This window comes from Eumetopias jubatus, unplaced genomic scaffold, assembly GCF_037043125.1.
Source record: "Eumetopias jubatus isolate StellerSeaLion01/CBP00866 unplaced genomic scaffold, mEumJub1_p1.0 scaffold_8, whole genome shotgun sequence".
Classification (NCBI taxonomy): Eukaryota; Metazoa; Chordata; class Mammalia; order Carnivora; family Otariidae; genus Eumetopias; species Eumetopias jubatus.
The window spans coordinates 83,189,251-83,206,380 of NW_028274814.1; the positions used below are offsets into that span (position 1 = coordinate 83,189,251).

The 17,130-nt window shown below is 38.7% G+C and overlaps 1 long non-coding RNA gene across 1 annotated transcript in view; it reads left to right on the forward strand.

The window, feature by feature from the left end:
* Nucleotides 1-16,515, forward strand: part of LOC148163761 (uncharacterized) — a 51,309-nt gene extending 34,794 nt beyond the window's left edge. Inside the window, exons 2-3 of the long non-coding RNA XR_015768776.1 lie at nt 14,230-14,265; nt 16,420-16,515. This is a non-coding gene — a long non-coding RNA (uncharacterized LOC148163761). The remainder of the gene's footprint in view (nt 1-14,229; nt 14,266-16,419) is intronic.
* Nucleotides 16,516-17,130: the final 615 nt, after the last annotated feature.

The following is a 17,130-nucleotide window of genomic DNA, read 5'->3' on the forward strand; positions in this document are numbered from 1 at the left end:
ATTAGATCAGACCCAGCTGGATAATCTCCCCATCTTAACATGGACTGTATTATATAATTTAAAATAAGTGCAGGTTTGATAGCTCATCAAATTCATAGCTTCTGACGATTAGGATAGTACATCTTTGGAGGCCATTTTAGAAATTCACCCTACCACAACCTTGAAATCATAGAAGCTACTAGCCAGTTCCCAAAAACAAACTGCCCACATTTTGACCGGAATTTCCTCAAATCTATAAATCAACTTGGAAAGAATTAGCATTTTACAATATTGTATTTAAATATTGTATTTAGGCTGTTTATATGGTTTATCTCTTCCATTTGTTTGTAGTAATTTCTATTTGGAAGTCTAGAACATCTTCCCTTACATGACTTTTTGAGTATTTGATTTTATTAATGGTATTATAAAGGGTATCATGTAAGCAATTCTAGTTTTTTATTGTTAGCATATATAAATACAATTGATTTTTGTATGTTGTCCTTGTGTCCAGTACAATGATACATTTGTTTTTTGATTCTGATGACTTAGTAGCAGATTTTTGGCTATGTTTTATAAATTCTATGCTGTCATCTGTGAGTAATAATTTTACCAATTTTTCTGCATCATTTGAGATAATCATATGGTTTTTCTCCTTTGCTCTGTTAGTTAGATGCCCAACACTGGTGATTTTCTAGTATTAATCCCATCTTGTATTCCTAAAATAAATTTGATTCGGTTGCATTGTGTTATTTTTATTTATTCATAACTGGATTTCAGTTGGCAATACATTGTTTAGGATTTTTGCACTTATGACCATGATAATGATTGTCTTGCAATTTATGCTAGTATCTTTTCAGGCTTTGGCTTTTGGTTAACAAGGGTGTACTGTTTTCATGTATTCCCAGCCATAGTTGTATTTCCCAGTCCTACTCAGGGTAGGTTAACTCAGATGAGGCTGATTTATGTGGTTTTCTAATATATACATCTGTTCCCTAAACTTCATTTGAAATTATTGTATACTTAGGACTTGATGCAGTACAGACTTTCTGTTGCACAGACCTGTTCGGAGCTTCCTAGATAGTTAGGAATTACTCTTGCCTCAAAAGTTGTTTCTTTTAGTGAAGTCTTTAATCCTTTCTATACTCTTTTGCTCAGGATCAACAGTGATGACAGAGAAAAAAACTACCAGAATATCGTATGGCACCTAAGACAGTTTTTGGAAAAAGGCTGGCAGGGTACAGAGTAAACACTCTGGATCCTTCAGCAAATAAGAAGATAAACACTGATAGGGTGTGTGTGAGGGTAGAAGGAGTTCTGGGAAGAATACTTCTGAAGCTTTCCAGAGTGAACATGGCACTGTATCAGATGGATATTGGCAAGGAGTCAGAGAGAGTCTGAGTATAATTGTCTTCAAGCTTCCAAGAAAGAAGTTTTAGAATTCTAAAAATACTATGCTAACTGCAAAAATTGTATAAATAAAACAGTGTTAGCAGAGTTTGAAGTGGGTGAGGGATAATGAGATATATGGATAAATTGAATATGCAAAAATATTCAAAGAGACGTAGACAGTAAAAATAGAAAGGCTTTCAAATTTAGAAAAAGGGAAAGGGAAAAATGATAAAGGAGAAAGATATAGTGCCATATTCCCAGAAAGAAAGAGCAAAGATAAAAAGGGATAATACTCAGAAATATCACTCCTTTAATTATTTAGCTTTGTGGAGGAATTACTGTTAATTTGTTTTGTGTTTCCAGGCTTGGAGTGGCCACTCAAAATTAGTGCTTTGTATGTATAAATTAATTTGAAGAAAGCAGTGTCTTCATAATACGGAATTTTCCTATTCATTGATATGGTTTATCCTTCATAGTTTATTTTTCATAGTTACTGCATAGATGTTTTGAACGTCTTTTAAAAGGTGTATTACTAATTACTTGGTTATATCACTGTTATAAATTGTATCATTAAAAATTCTAATTGTTTTTTTGCTGGTATATATAAATATAAGTGATTTTTGTATAGTTACCTTATATCTTGTAAATAGTTACAGTTTATTTTTAATTCTGAATGTTTTTCTATAGATTCTTTTAGATGGTCTATGAACAGAATTATGCCACTTACAAATAATTAACTACAGTTTCATATTTTCTTTCTATTCCTTTTCCCATCATTTCATTTCTTGCCTGATTGTCCTGGTTGAATTGCTAACACAATGATAGATGACATCCGTCTTCATCTCTGGAGAATGCCTTTAATATTTCCTTTTTTAAAAAAGATTTTATTTATTTATTTGACAGAGAGAGACAGCGAAAGCAGGAACACAAGCAGGGGGAGTGGGAGAGGGAGAAGCAGGCTTCCCGCTGAGCAGGGAGCCCAATGTGGGACTCGATCCCAGGACCCTGGGATCATGACCTGAGCCGAAGGCAGATGCTTAACAACTGAGCCACCCAGGCACCCTGCCTTTAATATTTCAACCTTAGTATGGTGCTTGCTATTGATTAAGGCAATTCTATTTATATTTTTCTAGAAATTAAAAAATAATAAATGGGTATTGAATTTTATCAAATGTTTTTATGCATTAATTGAGATAATCATAATTTTCTTCCTTTGTTCTGTTCTAACTTTGGTAGAGAAAAGAGATCCGGCGTTTATGTTAGATTATATGGAAAGTGAGATTAGGGTGGCAGATGGAGTTAAAATTACTAATCAGATGAATATAAAGTAGGGAGATTATCCTGAATTATTTGGCTAGGCCCGATATAATAAACAAGGTCCTTTAAATATGAAAGAAGAAGGCAGAAAAGTCAATGTGAGTGATGTAGAATGAGAAAAACTCAAACAGCCATCACTAGCTTTGAGAATGGAAAAAGACCACACCAAAAAATGTGAGCAGACTCTAGAAATTGATTTTCCTCTTTCAGAACTTTCAGAAAGAATGCAACCCTGTCCATATCTTGATAATAGTTTCCAGAGACCCATTTTGGACTTCTGATATCCCAAACTATAAGATAATAAATTTGTGTTGTTATAAGTCACTGTTTAAGGTAATTCGTTATGAAGAAATTGGAAACTAATATACTGACATTGATTGATTTTCCAAATATTAATCATCTTGTATTCCCAGAATAAACTGAATTTGGTGATGTTTAATGCTTTGTATTTATTACTGGATTTACTTTGGTAATTTATTGTTTATAACTTTTGCCTTTATCATAATGATAATGATGATTCTGTAATTTTTCTTTCTCAAAATATCTTTTTCAGGCTTTGGCGTCAAAGATATACTGGCATCATAAAATTAGATTAAAGATACTTCATAGGTTTTTCAACATTTGGGAAGAATTTTCTTCTCTAAATTTTAGGTAGAAAGTCCTGGTGAAGCCACTTGGGGCTGCAGTTTACTTATTGGGAAGATGTAATATTATGAATTCAGTTTATTGAATAGATATATGACAATTTAAATTCATTGTTTCTTCTAGACAGACCTTTCTCTGGCTCCCGGAGTGGTCTTTCAGCAACAATGCCCTTATGATTCCCAGAGACCTTCTACTTTAACAGGAAGGATTTGTGACACACATCATGAAATCTTTAGAGAGCCTATGGATCTAGCTGAAAGGTACTATGAGATACTGGATTTCTGAGATCTTAGCAAAGCGTCCTTTTTAATCTCATCTCTATTTATATTTTATGACGTGCAGCTAGAAGAAATACTGATGACACTTTTGACATTTTGCCTGAAAATCTCCTTAGCTAGATTGAACACTTCATTAGGTACATTTCTATATTCTGCATTACTTCAGGCAAGGGATTTCCCAATTTTTATGCCACTATATAGCAAAGTTTTCCTGAGCTCCAGGTTTTTTTTTTAATGACTGAGAAACATTTATTGAAAAGTATTTAATACAAACAAAGGTATAATAATTACTAAACATCATTGGAAGACACCATTCAGAAGAGAATCTTGTTTGAGCACCAAAAAAAAAAAAAAATACAATTATAGTCCACGTAACTTTAGGAAAAAGCAAAATAGTGCAAATAAAGCTACCCACATTACCTACATTGTCATCATAACACATCTGTACTGTAACTGAGCAAGCCAGTTTAATTTATGGAACTAATCTGACAATACTTTTAAAGTTTGTCTGGCGATATGTAATTATTAAAGAATTGAATTCATTTATGAAAGCAAATACTAAGAAATACCATAGGTCACTAATCATCCGCTAAGAATATGAGGTTTTGAAAAAATGCCATTGAAGGTCCAATTCCTTTTTTCATGAACAAGTCACTGGTTTCTCAGTCAGCTTTTCAGGTGGAATCTCTAGAGTCTGAGATATTGTGATGAATAGGAAAGATGTATGTTACAAATTACCACATTTCTCTGGAAGAAACTGATTGTCAGATGAAAGTCTATTGATGAGTTTAAGCAGGTAAAAGATATTTAGTCCTTATTTTGTGTTTTTGTATTGTGTTAAATATTGTCACAGATTCAGAAGCAGCAAAAAACATGGCTATAAACTTAAAAGCTAGTAGTAATAATTAAAGAAGTATTAGACGCTAAACTCTAAGGTACTGTTTCTTCATGGAAAGAGTTCTAAGTAAGGGGACATTGGTGAGGTCAGAAAAATAAGGATAGGCTTCATGAGAGGAATGGTGTTTGGATTTCAGTTTGAAAGGTGGGGAGGTAAGAAGACAGAGAACAAAGTGTGCTCCAGCTTTTAATAACATTTTCCTCAGTTTCCTTTAAGCCCTCACCAACAAGCTTCAGTCTTGTGGGTGTTGGCTAATTATTGCCTTTTATCTCTTACTTCTTATTCCCTGTACCTTTTCTAAAAGCCAATGACATATGTTTTAGGTTTTTGTTATCACAGCATCCCATTTCTGGTACCAAAATCCATATTTGATCATTTACTTCTGCATAACAAAATACTAAGATTTTATACAATAACAACTTTTGTATGCTTAGAGAATCTGCAAGTGAGGTATTTGGCTAAAAACAAAAGAGATGTCCTCTCTCCTTCTCACTCTGTCTGGGGCTGAAATCATTTGGAGGTTCTTTCAGACATATTTCTTTTACTTGGTCTGGGATGACATAAAGATTCAGTTTAGTTAAGACTGTGGACCAGAACGCTTACACATGAACATTTTTTGCAGCTAGGACTCCTCAGTATGGTGACTCAAGGTAGTTAACACAGTGCAGATGGTTTATCTCCTTAGCCAGACCCAAAAATTCATTAGGTATACTTCTTTACCACTAATTACTTTAGTGTATATTTCTACTAAAAATTTTCTTACAAAACCAGAATATAGTTTTTCATTTTAGTAACTTCAACATTGACAATACTTTTATGTCCTCTAAAAAATGTACCCAATATAGTCAGTATTTGACCCAGAAAGATCCCTTATAAAATTTTATTACTCTAGTACATGATCATATATTTCATTTAATTACTTGGGGTCTTAGTCTTCTTTATTTTGGAACATTGTTTCTGACTTAAAAACATCTTTTATACGTTGATAAATTTAAGAATACATTTCCTTTCCCATTTTTGGAAAAAAGTAAGAATTTCCTCATTTGGGTTTTTAAAAATTGTTCCTCATAATTAGATTCAGGTTATACTTTCCCCACTTGAGTACTACATAGGGGATATTGTGATCTATGCAGGATAAATGGTTAATTCTTAAGAGGCCAATTCATGCGGATTTCCAAAGCCTATTATCTACACTCACAATGAAATTATTGTAGACTCAAGGCTTGATGCAGTACAGACTTCATGTTAAAAGATGTGTTCTTGAGGTTTTGGTATGGATTAATATCACCCCAGAATCTGTTCTTATGAAAGGGCTGTAAGTCTTTTTTTGGACAATGGTGCAAAATAGATGAATAGTAATGGCAGATAAAAATCACACAATGTCCAAGAAACTTGAGCAGGTTTTTCAACAAATATGTGCCAGTGTGCAAAATCAAGCAAGTGTGATGATCCAAGAAGGTAAATGTCAGGGTAGAGGGTGGTGAGCAGGAAGAAGGAGGCTTGATTAAATTTCAAGTTCTGCTTGGCACCATATTCAGATGACACCGCTCTAAGGAAGAAAACTGTAGAACTATGAGTGTTGTCAGATGTCTAGGAGGGTAATGGATGATCAAAGATTGATGGAATAAGTGTGAGGGTTGAGGGAGGTAAGGAGGAGGAAAAGGTAGGTTCCTTTAAGTGTTCCATGATGCACCTGACACTGTATTCAGAAAGGTGTTTTGCTAGAATGTCAGTGAGGACATTCTGAAACTGTCATTGTTTTCAGATTTCCAGGAAGGAAATTTTGGATGCCTGAGAATGATGCACAGTCTGCAACATTTAGGTAAAACAAAGGCAATTTGTTAGCAAAGATTGGATGTGGTCAAGGGATGATGAGAGCTATCAATTATATGAGTGTGACAAAGACATTTGGACTAGAGAGAATTGTAGAGAGAAACAGGAAGATCTTCAGAAAATGAAAAGAATGCAAAATACAATAAAGGAAGAAGTAACAATGCAGTATTTCTCAAAAGACAGAGATAAAAATAAAGCAATAAATTTAGAAACTATCACACTTCTGAATGTTTAGCTTCACAGGAGAGCATTTTGTGGTTTGCTCTGGGTTTTCTAGCAGGGAGCAGCCATTCACACTTAGTGGGAAGACGATGGGCAATGGTAGGAACTGATATAAACTGTGAGTGGGATGAGCTTGGATTGGGAAATGAAGAGGAACTGGGGGAATATTTAGAAGTTCCTTTTGTTGATTTTGAAAAGCCAATGGTGGGGCGAATTTGTGCTTAGGAGAGATCTTTCTGACAGCAAAATAATTAACAAGGACATGTGGAAGTTCTGGAAAGACCTTCCCTGGGTTTTCATTACAGGAAGTACTGTAAGGTGTTAGGGTACAGCTGAGTAATGGATATACTTCACTTGTGTGTGTGGAAGTCGTATCTTCCTCTGTGGGTGTATGTTGCTTTTTGTGCAACGCTCTGTATATCCAGATTTCTTTCATTATAGATTTGAGACAATTCAGTACCTTTGTAGCTAAACAGCATTGGAACTCACTCTCTCTTAATTTTGTTTATGGGATTCCTGCCTGCCTAAGTCTTCTTCCTCTATTTTATATCATAACTCACAGGCATAGCCTGAGACTCTGCTTTCCAAGATGTCATTCACATCCACTTGTCCTTACTTCTCATAGTATACTCCTCCCTGATCCTTTAAGAAAAATTCTCCCTCTTTTGTTTGATGTTTTTATATGAATTTCTATTGTATTCATTTATGCGTTCATAACTCATTTCTCAGGAGCTTACTAAGTGCTTGGTACTCTTTTAGAAGAGTCCTATGGAGTAGAGTTGAACAAACTAAACTTTTGTTCCCTTAGATCTTATTTATTGGGCGGAGGCAGAAAACCAAACAAAGTGCAAGACACAAAGAGCCAAGAAAATATCAAATAACGATAGATATTATGATGGGAATAGAATCAAGTTATGTGACGGTGGCTGAGGGGTACTTCAGTTTGGAAGCCATCAGAGACTCTCCTGAAGAGGTGATGTTGAGGCTGAGATTGAATGGCAATAACATATGACAGCAGTCACAGGTACTGAACAGAGTAGAAACAGGCTGCATCTGTACCTGGCACTTCGTGCACTTTCAGATTTCTAATGCTGGAGAGTCACTGTGCACTGCGTGTGCCTCAGATCCTTGAAGGCAGAGTGGGACAAGATGTTCTCTTTGGTGCTAACTCCCAATCCTCCTGGGTCTCCTATTGCCCTAGGACTTCTTTTTAGCCTTCATCAACGCCTGTGCCTTGTTAACTCTTGTTTTATTGAGACTCAGTTGTGTGTCCTTGCCCATGACAGCCCAGGATGGCTGCAGAGGCTTCCACCTTCTGAGTGGTGTACGGTGGGGGAGAGGGGTCTGATTTTGGACTGAGTCCTTGATGCTTCCCCCTAGGGTCTGTCTTCAGGTGAAGCTGCTTTTCTGGTTTCGTCTCAGAGCCTGTCTTCCTTTCAAATATGCTCCAAGTAGAGTGTGCAGTGGGGACCAAGACCAACCTCCTGATCATTGGAAAAATTAGGGATTAGAGAGCGGTGGTCTCTGTGGGCAGGAGTATTAATGTGTTGGTGATTTAAGAAGATCCCATTACATGTTTCTCAAGTTGTTTAATATAAAAATTATAATAAATATGAAAGCAATCTTTGAATAAAACATCTAGAAAAGAATATTGTGAATAAAATAAATCTATATGTTAGATCAGAAACCTTGTGATTTTAGGAAAGATGAAAATGATAATATTACTCATCTGGTATAAGTCCTTAAATGATTACCGAAGACAGAGAGATAACAGATGTTATTGGACAAAACCTGAGAGCAAAAATTCAGATGCAGAACAAATAGATCAGATCAGCACACTCAAGTGTGCTATAATCAGGAAATGTAAACAAGTATGACAAATACTGCTTCTGACATATCAGATACACAAAGTTAAATCAAGATAGCAGTTTGTGTTGCCAGAGAGGGTAGGAAAAACACGCCTCTACATTCTATTCTGTCAATATTAATTTTTAGGATCCTCTGGGAAATGAATTTCAATATATCTATTCAATTTAAATGACACATATGATTTTATCAAAAACCCTCTGGAGACCTATAGCAACTTTTGTATGTAAAGGTACAGTCCAAAGGATATGAATGGCTTCATGACTAAGAGCAACAGGTAGATGACCTGGATTCCCATCAGCAGGGAGAGTAAGTGATGACATAGGAAAGCCAGTGAGAAGAATGCTGTAGATGTGCAGTGGCTGACTTGCATTTCTAGGAAGTAGAGTTCCTTGTACAACAAAGAGAGAATGGTCTGGAATTTAATGCCATTTTTGTAAACCATTTTGTAAGACACAAGTACATATAGATGTACGTTTGTAGAGACACACATTTGCATATGAGAATGAGCACATGGACAAACTCATTTAACATGTGCTTTTTGGTGTTGGGAACAGTGATAGTATGGAATATTAGGCATGGAGAATCATGTGTTCATGTGTGCATATAAAGGTTTAGGAGATGTGTCATTAACAAAGTAATAATGGCAGTTTTCACATTGTATTGGAAGATCTGATGACTTTTTACCTTCACTTCTTACACACACTTCTATTTTAATTTTTACAATGAAAATTATGAAAATATTGTTTTGGGAAGGGGCAGTAGTTAAAAGTTTTGGGGATGCATTAAGGATTTGACTTTCTTCGGACACATATATATCTTCTTATTTTCTTAGTAAGAATAAATATCCTGAGGCACAAGTAAATTGACTACCTATCAAATAAAGTAAAAAAATTAGATAGATGCCACATAAGTGTATGAAACTAAGGGTGTAGAAATGATCTCAGTCTAATTTTGATACAGTATTCCCAATATTTATATAATGCCATTTGTTTTAGTGAAAAATTTGTTGGTATTTGTGAGCATATTTTCAATATTTACATATATTATCACTCCAGTTTAGATGCCTCTTAAAATGATAATGCTAAAAAATACTATTTGAAGCAACACAATATCAGTGAAATTCCCATAATGTCAGAAAAACAGTCTCTTGAGAACTCTTTGTCCACATTTATTTTGGAAGCTGGTCAGATGACAGATGAGTGTCCAGCTGTGCTGGCGGAACCCTTGGTGGGGGACTTAGAGTCCTGCTACTGTACCTGGGAATCTGAGGCTCAGAGTTATTTGGATTTTTATGTGTCCTGTTATGTCAGTGGTCAATTTACTGCTCTTGAATTCCAAATGTGCCCTTCAGCATATGCTCTGCCACAGTGCAGAGGACTCATTAAGCATGTGCCCTTTACAGTGATGGTGATGTTCACTTTCTCCGTAGAGGCCACTGGAGAGAGATTGCAGGAGGAAGGGGCTTCCCCGTGGTTTGTAGCTGCAGCATGGTGGTCAGCAGTGTGGGTTTGGGACTGTGTGGATGAGTCCTGCCCCAGCCATGTGGCCAGCATTTGCAGTCCTGGGGGCACTGGCAGGCTGGGTCTGGATGGGCACTAATCTCTCCACAACCCTCTTGACATGGGACCTGGCATCCCAAAGGCCCTTTTCTGCCCCAGTTCCAATTCATTCAGCAGGCCCTGCTAGTGGCCTGAGGGTTCCCATTGAACCACATCTCTCTCTGCAGGCCCCATGTGGCCCACCTCCACCCTGAGCTCTTACCTTCTCTGCACATTTAGGCCATGGGTTGCTGATTGTCTCCTGCCCCCTGCACTCCGAGGGGCAGGGGGGATGGTTGTTCCCTGCTGGCCCAGCAACTACAGACCAGCTTCAGTCTGGGAAAATCAGGGAACATCTCTGCTATGCAATGGATGGAACTCCACCTTGTTGACTGAGGTCTGACCACCAGTTTCAGGGAGAAGGCCCCATTCCACCATTGTCCTTCCTTGAATATTCTCCCTCAGCCCTGGTGCTCCACATGCGGGTTCCTTGGAGTTACCCATGTATCAGAATTCGGTATTCTTTATATCAAAGTTCCCCTGTTTCACCCACTGTGTTGTTCCTAAGTCCTGAGTGGACCCTAAATGATGCACATTTGTAGTCTTTCTTCAGCAAACCAGTCATCCCCTTCACTCCATCTGGTGGGTCTCTGTGCCCTGCACTGGCAGCATGGTGGAAGGCATACAGCGGGGGCTCAATACCGAACCATTTGCTAGGTCAGGCTTCAGTTTGTGTCCAGTTCTGTTGAGAGCCCATGAGTGGCTGTGCTGGGCTGCTGGGGTTTATTCCATACTGGCTGTAACCCTAGTGCCCCTTTACTTTCTGGCTACTTCCTTTTTTACTTCCTTTTTTACTTTCTTTTAATTTTTCTGTTTCTTTTCCTTCAGAATATGTTTTGTTTTGATTTTTTTTAAATGTTAACTTTCCACCATGGTTTGAAGGTATGTGCCTCATGGCAGAAGTGAGGTTACTTAGGACCAGGACGTCCCCTTGCCTCAGAGGGCAGAGCACCTTCACAGGGATTCCTGTGGCCTTTCTCCATCTACTCGATGAGGATCCCCCAGCATGTCTTGGCAAGCAGAGGGGCTCTTGTGCCTCAGAGACTCAACCAAAAGAAGGAAGAGCCCTCTGGGGTATTTTGTCATTCCTCATTGTAAGTTTGTACCTTTAAACAACATCTGTCTTGCCTCTCCACACCCCGTCCCAGGTGACAACAGTTTTAATGTCTGTTTTTATACATTTGGCTTTTTCAGATTCCATGTATAAGTGATACTTTGCAACAGTTGTGTTTCTCTGTCTGACTTATCTCACTTAGCATAATATGCTCAGGGTCCATCCTTGTAGTGGGTGACAGCTGTCTTTCTTCCTCATGGCTAAATCTTTCTTATCCATTCACCCATTGATGGACACGTGGTTGTTTCCATTATCTTAACTATTTGAGTAATGCTGCAATAAACATGGGAGGGCAGATGTTTCTTCAAAATCATGCTTTCATTTCCTTTGGGTATATTCTGAGAAGGGGGATTGCTGGAACACATGGTAGATCAATTTTTCATTTTTGTGGAAGCTTCATATTGTTTTTCATTGTGAGTTCTCCAATTTACATTCCCACCAACAGTGTACTGTGGTTCTCTTTTCTGCATAAGCTTGCCAACACTTGTTATCTCTTGTTTTATTGATGACAACCATTCTAAAAGGTATGAGGTGATACCTCAGTGTGGTTTTGACTTGTATTTCCCTGATGATTTGTAAGCCCTAGAGCTATAACACATAATAAAGCGATAGGCACAATATAGACAATAAAATTTTGTTACAATCATCTGACTTGTTAGGAGAGTAGAACTTAATTATTCCAACCTGTAAAAAGAAGTGATCATTATGTAACATGATAGAAGTAGTGGTACTTAATGCTCCAATGGCAATCATATACAATATACGAATCTATCAAATTAACATGTAGTGCACCTTAAATTTACACAGTGTTAAATATCAAGTATAGTTCAATACAAAAGAGGAAGTAGATGTTCAGTGCTGTCCATGGGACAGATTCTCCCACTGAAGTTATGTTACTAAAAGGCATATTTTGTATGAACAAGAACAACTTTTGAAGTATCAGAGCCATTTAACTGTAAAAGAACCTTTAGATGGTGGTGATTTCTCATCGTTTTCAAGTTTTCCAAGACATTTTCAGTACCTTTCATTGGAGACCCGGATGGGTCCCACACTCGGTGGTGATGTGAATGTGGAGTTTTTGCTTCATTGTCACATTTACTTAGCTGGGGTGTGTGTGACAAATAAAGGCAAGTAGTTTGACAAGTCGTGGTGCAGTATTGGGCCCTACTCAGCACCTGTAGACAGACGTGAAAGAATAAGGGACTTGCACTTACTCTTTCCTTTCCTGGGAAATCACTTCCCAAAGATGTAACAGGTTTGATTCCTCAGCATTTTTGAGGCTTTGTTCTAATATCACTTTTACTGTAATGCCTTTTTTGGCTACCTTATCTAAGATTTAACCTCGCTTTCTGTCTCCATGATACTCCCCTTTCTATTTTCCTGTATTATTATTAATCAGGAATCATCATTTTACAAAATACACAGTTTTCCTTCCACCCACTTCCCTCCTTCTCTCCAACCTTTCTTCCTTTCTGTTTACTTTTTAACGGACGAATCTCCACAGTTGCATGTATTCCATGGAATTTTATGTGCTGTGTTCATTGCTGTTTCTCGAAAGTGTAGTAGTCAAATATTTGTTGCATGAATGCATTGATTCAATGCCTGCATTAAATAGCAAATGTTCATTTCATATTCTATCTTCTTTCTCTTTGACTTTGAATTTTTCCACAAGAAGTGCTTAAATCTGGAGAGATCCTATCAGTGTGGGCTCACTGTGTTTGAGTTTCAGATGAGAGTATCTGCATGTAATGAGAGTATCTACATGTACATGAGGAAGGCCATCACTGGAGGAAGGTACAGCCTAAACTAGGTGGATGGTTCTGAGAGCTGTCTGCAATACCCTGATGATTCTGATTTCGGGAAACCTAGAGCTAAACACTCCGTAGTCATGCAACTTCTAATGTGTATGAAAGGAGCACTGCAGGTTTGAGTAATCCTGCAATCCTGGGTATTGGGCTCCTCCAGCTTGTCAGCAGAGCTGGTAATCATGGTGCCACTCTACCCTACAAGGTAAGAGGAAGCCTGGAAGCAGAATTGTTTCCGGGAAAATGTTTAATATGGGAAACTCTTGATTTGAAAGTTGTGTCAGAATCAAGGGACTGGGGCGCCTGGGTGGCTCAGTCGTTAAGCGTCTGCCTTAGGCTTAGGTCATGATCCCAGGGTCCTGGGATGGAGTCCTCCATTGGGCTCCCTGCTCGGCGGGAAGTCTGCTTCTCTGTCTCCCACTCCCCTCGCTTGTGTTCCCTCTCTCGCTGTGTTTCTCTCTGTCAAATAAATAAATAAAATCTTAAAAAAAAAAAAAGAATCAAGGGACTGAAGTTGTGATCTTTCCAAAGGGCCTCTGGCTGTGCTGTTGACTCTCTAGTGGTTTCTCCCAGTACCAACATTTCCTGACATTAACTAGCTGCGATTCTGATCTGGCAGATCCTGATTGGTGCCCCTTGCCTATATAATGTCAGGATGTGGACTGCTTGAGTCAGAGTCCCACCTCCTCCTGAGCTCTGACGCTTTCTTCTCTGTGTTCCCTGCTACTCAATTCACCAGAATGAAGGTCTTGGCATTGCTAGTACTGGTGGCAGTTTCCACCTTCCTGGTCTCAGGCTGTAAGTAAAGCTTCTTACCTGAAATAAGGTCTGGAGGAAGAGTACATTATGATATAAGCTCTGTGTGGATGTGGGTTTGGAGGGGCTTAGAATGCTAACCTCTGTGTCCTCCACTCCACTACCCTGTTCCATCCCCATTTTGCCTGACCACTCAAGATAGAGTGGATTCTCCCTTTAGGCTTTGACATTTCAGTCAGGTGTTTTCTGTTTTAACCTTGGAATGCAACTTCATTGTTAGTTCAGGACAATATGTTTAAGAAGGTCATCAGAGGTTGAATTCAGGAAAACAAAATGGAGATGTATTATGTTTTTTGTGGGGTTTTGTGGGTTTCATATCATCTGTGCATGTTTCTGTGCTCAACATATGTAGGAAAGCCTAAGGTTCTTCAACTGTGAAACCCTGCAATATTGTCCATATTCTCTCTTCCCTTATTACCCCCAAACCGGTGCTCAACTTTCACCTATTTTTTTTCTTCTCTTTCAGAGTCTACAACCAGTGCTCCATCTGGTAGCTCTACTGGTAAGTCTTGCTTGCACCTTCCTGTCATGACTGTTTTCCAATCCAGCTTATTCTTTTCTTTTTTTAAATTTTTATTGTTATGTTAATCACCATACATTACATCATTAGTTTTTGATGTAGTGTTCCATGATTCATTGTTTGTTTATAACACCCAGTGCTCCATACAGAGCATGCCCTCTTTAATACTCATCACCAGGCTAACCCATTCTCCCACCCCTCTCCCCTCTAGAACCTTCAGTTTGTTTTTCAGAGTCCATCGTCTCTCATGGTTTGTCTCCCCCTCCGATTTCCCCTCCTTCATTCTTCCCCTCCTGCTATCTTCTTCTTTTTTTTTTTTTTTAACATATATTGTATTATTTGTTTCAGAGGTACAAATCTGTGATTCAACTGTCTTGCACAATTCACAGGCTCACCATAACACATACCCTCCCCAGTGTCTATCACCCAGCCACCCCATCCCTCCCACCCCCCACCACTCCAGCAACCCTCAGTTTGTTTCCTGAGATTAAGAATTCCTCATATCAGTGATGTCACCAATCCAGCTTATTCTCAAAGCTGCCATATGGGACATAGTATAGAGAGTCCAAAGCAGAAGCCTGGAGAAGCCACATTTCTGCCTCTGAAGTTCATTGTGAACATAGCAAATGTGCTGATTTCTTATACATTATTAGAGAATATAAAGTCTTTGGTATGGATTGACATAAATTGTGGATTATTATTCATCGTCCTGTAGCAGGAATGACAAGGGCATATGGTCTGAGTTTGTGGGCTGTGAATTTGGAGAGATGCACGTAAAGCATTTTGATTACCATAAATTGAGGGGTTGAATATATGGCCAGTGTGTAAAGGGGTTAATAAGTCTCAGGATGATGGAAGAGAACGTAGATGCTGAAGGTAATGTAGAAATGTGGGCATTAGGAGCACATGGGAGTGTGGAATGCAAACTGTAGAATGTAGGGGTGAGGTGGAAGGATGGCCTTATGCTTTGCTCTTTGTAACAGTACGTATGTTTTATTCCCAGACTGAAGTGTGTTTTCCTTCTGTGATCTGAAACCCAAGGTTGTATACCAAAGCCCCTAGTATTTCTTGGGCTTCTCCCACAGTGTCCTGTATGTCCAATGCCATGTATGTTGTGCTCATGCAGACATGAGGAAGATTTCTTTTTTTGTCCTCCACAGTTGGGGACCTGTGTCCTTTAGTCAGAAGGTCATGGACTGCAGTCAGACCTCACACACTGTACCGTATGTCCTACCTGCCATGTGAGGCTAATGGAAAACAACATCCTCCCTTCTGAATGAGGACAGAGACAGCATGGTTAGAGTGTGGTTATGGAGAATGAATTATCCACTTGTTGAGTGGATTATCCACTTGTTGAGATGCAACTCACAAATGTAGGGTCTGACTCTGCCTATTGGTCAGGAGCTCTGGTGTAAGGTGTAAAGAGTGATAATGGTCATCAATCTTGCCATGAACATAGGATGATTGGTGGGGCATTTACTTACTTTTATCATTGCCAGAATAGTATTAATGTTTCCTGTTGTGTCTAATGTGGCTCACCTATATATTTCTGTAACAGATGGAGTCTAAGTTGAACAACAGGCCATACAAATATAATCCCATTTCAGGCTGGATCCTGAGGGAAGGGACTGTGCTTCTTTCAAAGAAAGGAGATCCTATTGGCCTAATGTGAGATACATCATCTTATTCTTTTTTCTCTTCTCCTGTACAGTTTACCCCCTACTCACACTCATTCATGCTGCAATGGAAACCAAAGCGTTCAAGTTGGCCCATGGGAGGGCACCAGAAAGTCCACTGGCAGCTCTCCTGTTGCCTCTGAGCCATGATCCCTGAGAATAGGAACACATATGGATTGTTATTTTGTGCTCATCCCATGGGAAAAAGTATTTTCTTGTCTCCTTTCTAGTCTCACAGTGTTTGTAGGGAAACCCCAAATTCTTTCTGTCCCACAAGGCAGAGTTACGAAGAATGAGGCTAAAGGAAAGCAGGTAGCCTGGCTAAAGGTATGACAGAATTGTTGACATTTGCAGAGATGAATTCAGAATGAGGAATGTACCTCCAAACTCGGGTGGGACAAATTTTGTTTCCTGGGGAAGAGTCAAGTGTCTCAACTGGATATTTTCTTCCTAATTTTAGCTGTCGCTGGTAACACCACTGCTGCTGACACCACCAGTGCTGCCACCACAACTGAAGCTCCTGCCTCCACGACCAGTGCTGCTCAAACCACCACTCGACTCAGTAAGTCCACCTCATCTGAGTGCTTTCTTTATGGGCCTCCTGGATTTCTTGTTTCTTGGATTCTATTGTTAGTGTAGACTCTCTTATGAGAAGGGTTGGGTGGGATGCTGGGGAGGGTGGGAGGGTGAAGCCTGAGAAAGCTCTGTTTTCATTATTCTCTAATTCCTTTTGGTTTTACAAGTCAAATCAACAGATCTCAGAGGAGCCTGAGCTGGCAACCTCTTGTTCACCAATATTACCTGCATGGTCTTGAAATGTTAGCATTTCATAGAGAAATTCATCTTTAGTAGAAATGCCATTAGAAAGACCAAAGGTGAGTTTCTCCTTGGAACCAGGTTTCTGTTTATGCTTGCTTTTTTCTTTTTCATCAGACAAGTTTCTGTTTCTTTGAAAGACTTTTCCAAAAATAGACAACAGCTGTAAAATGAGGCTTCCTTGAGGCAGAAGCTTCTGAGCATCATTTAGGATATTTCTGGGAATTTGGACATTCCTTGAGGATCAAGATAGTACAGTCTTCTTAGTCCTGGTTCATCTTTCCTGTTCTTCAACACTCATGTAACATCGATTACAAAATTTGTTGAGTGTGGACATATGCCAGGAATTTCGGTA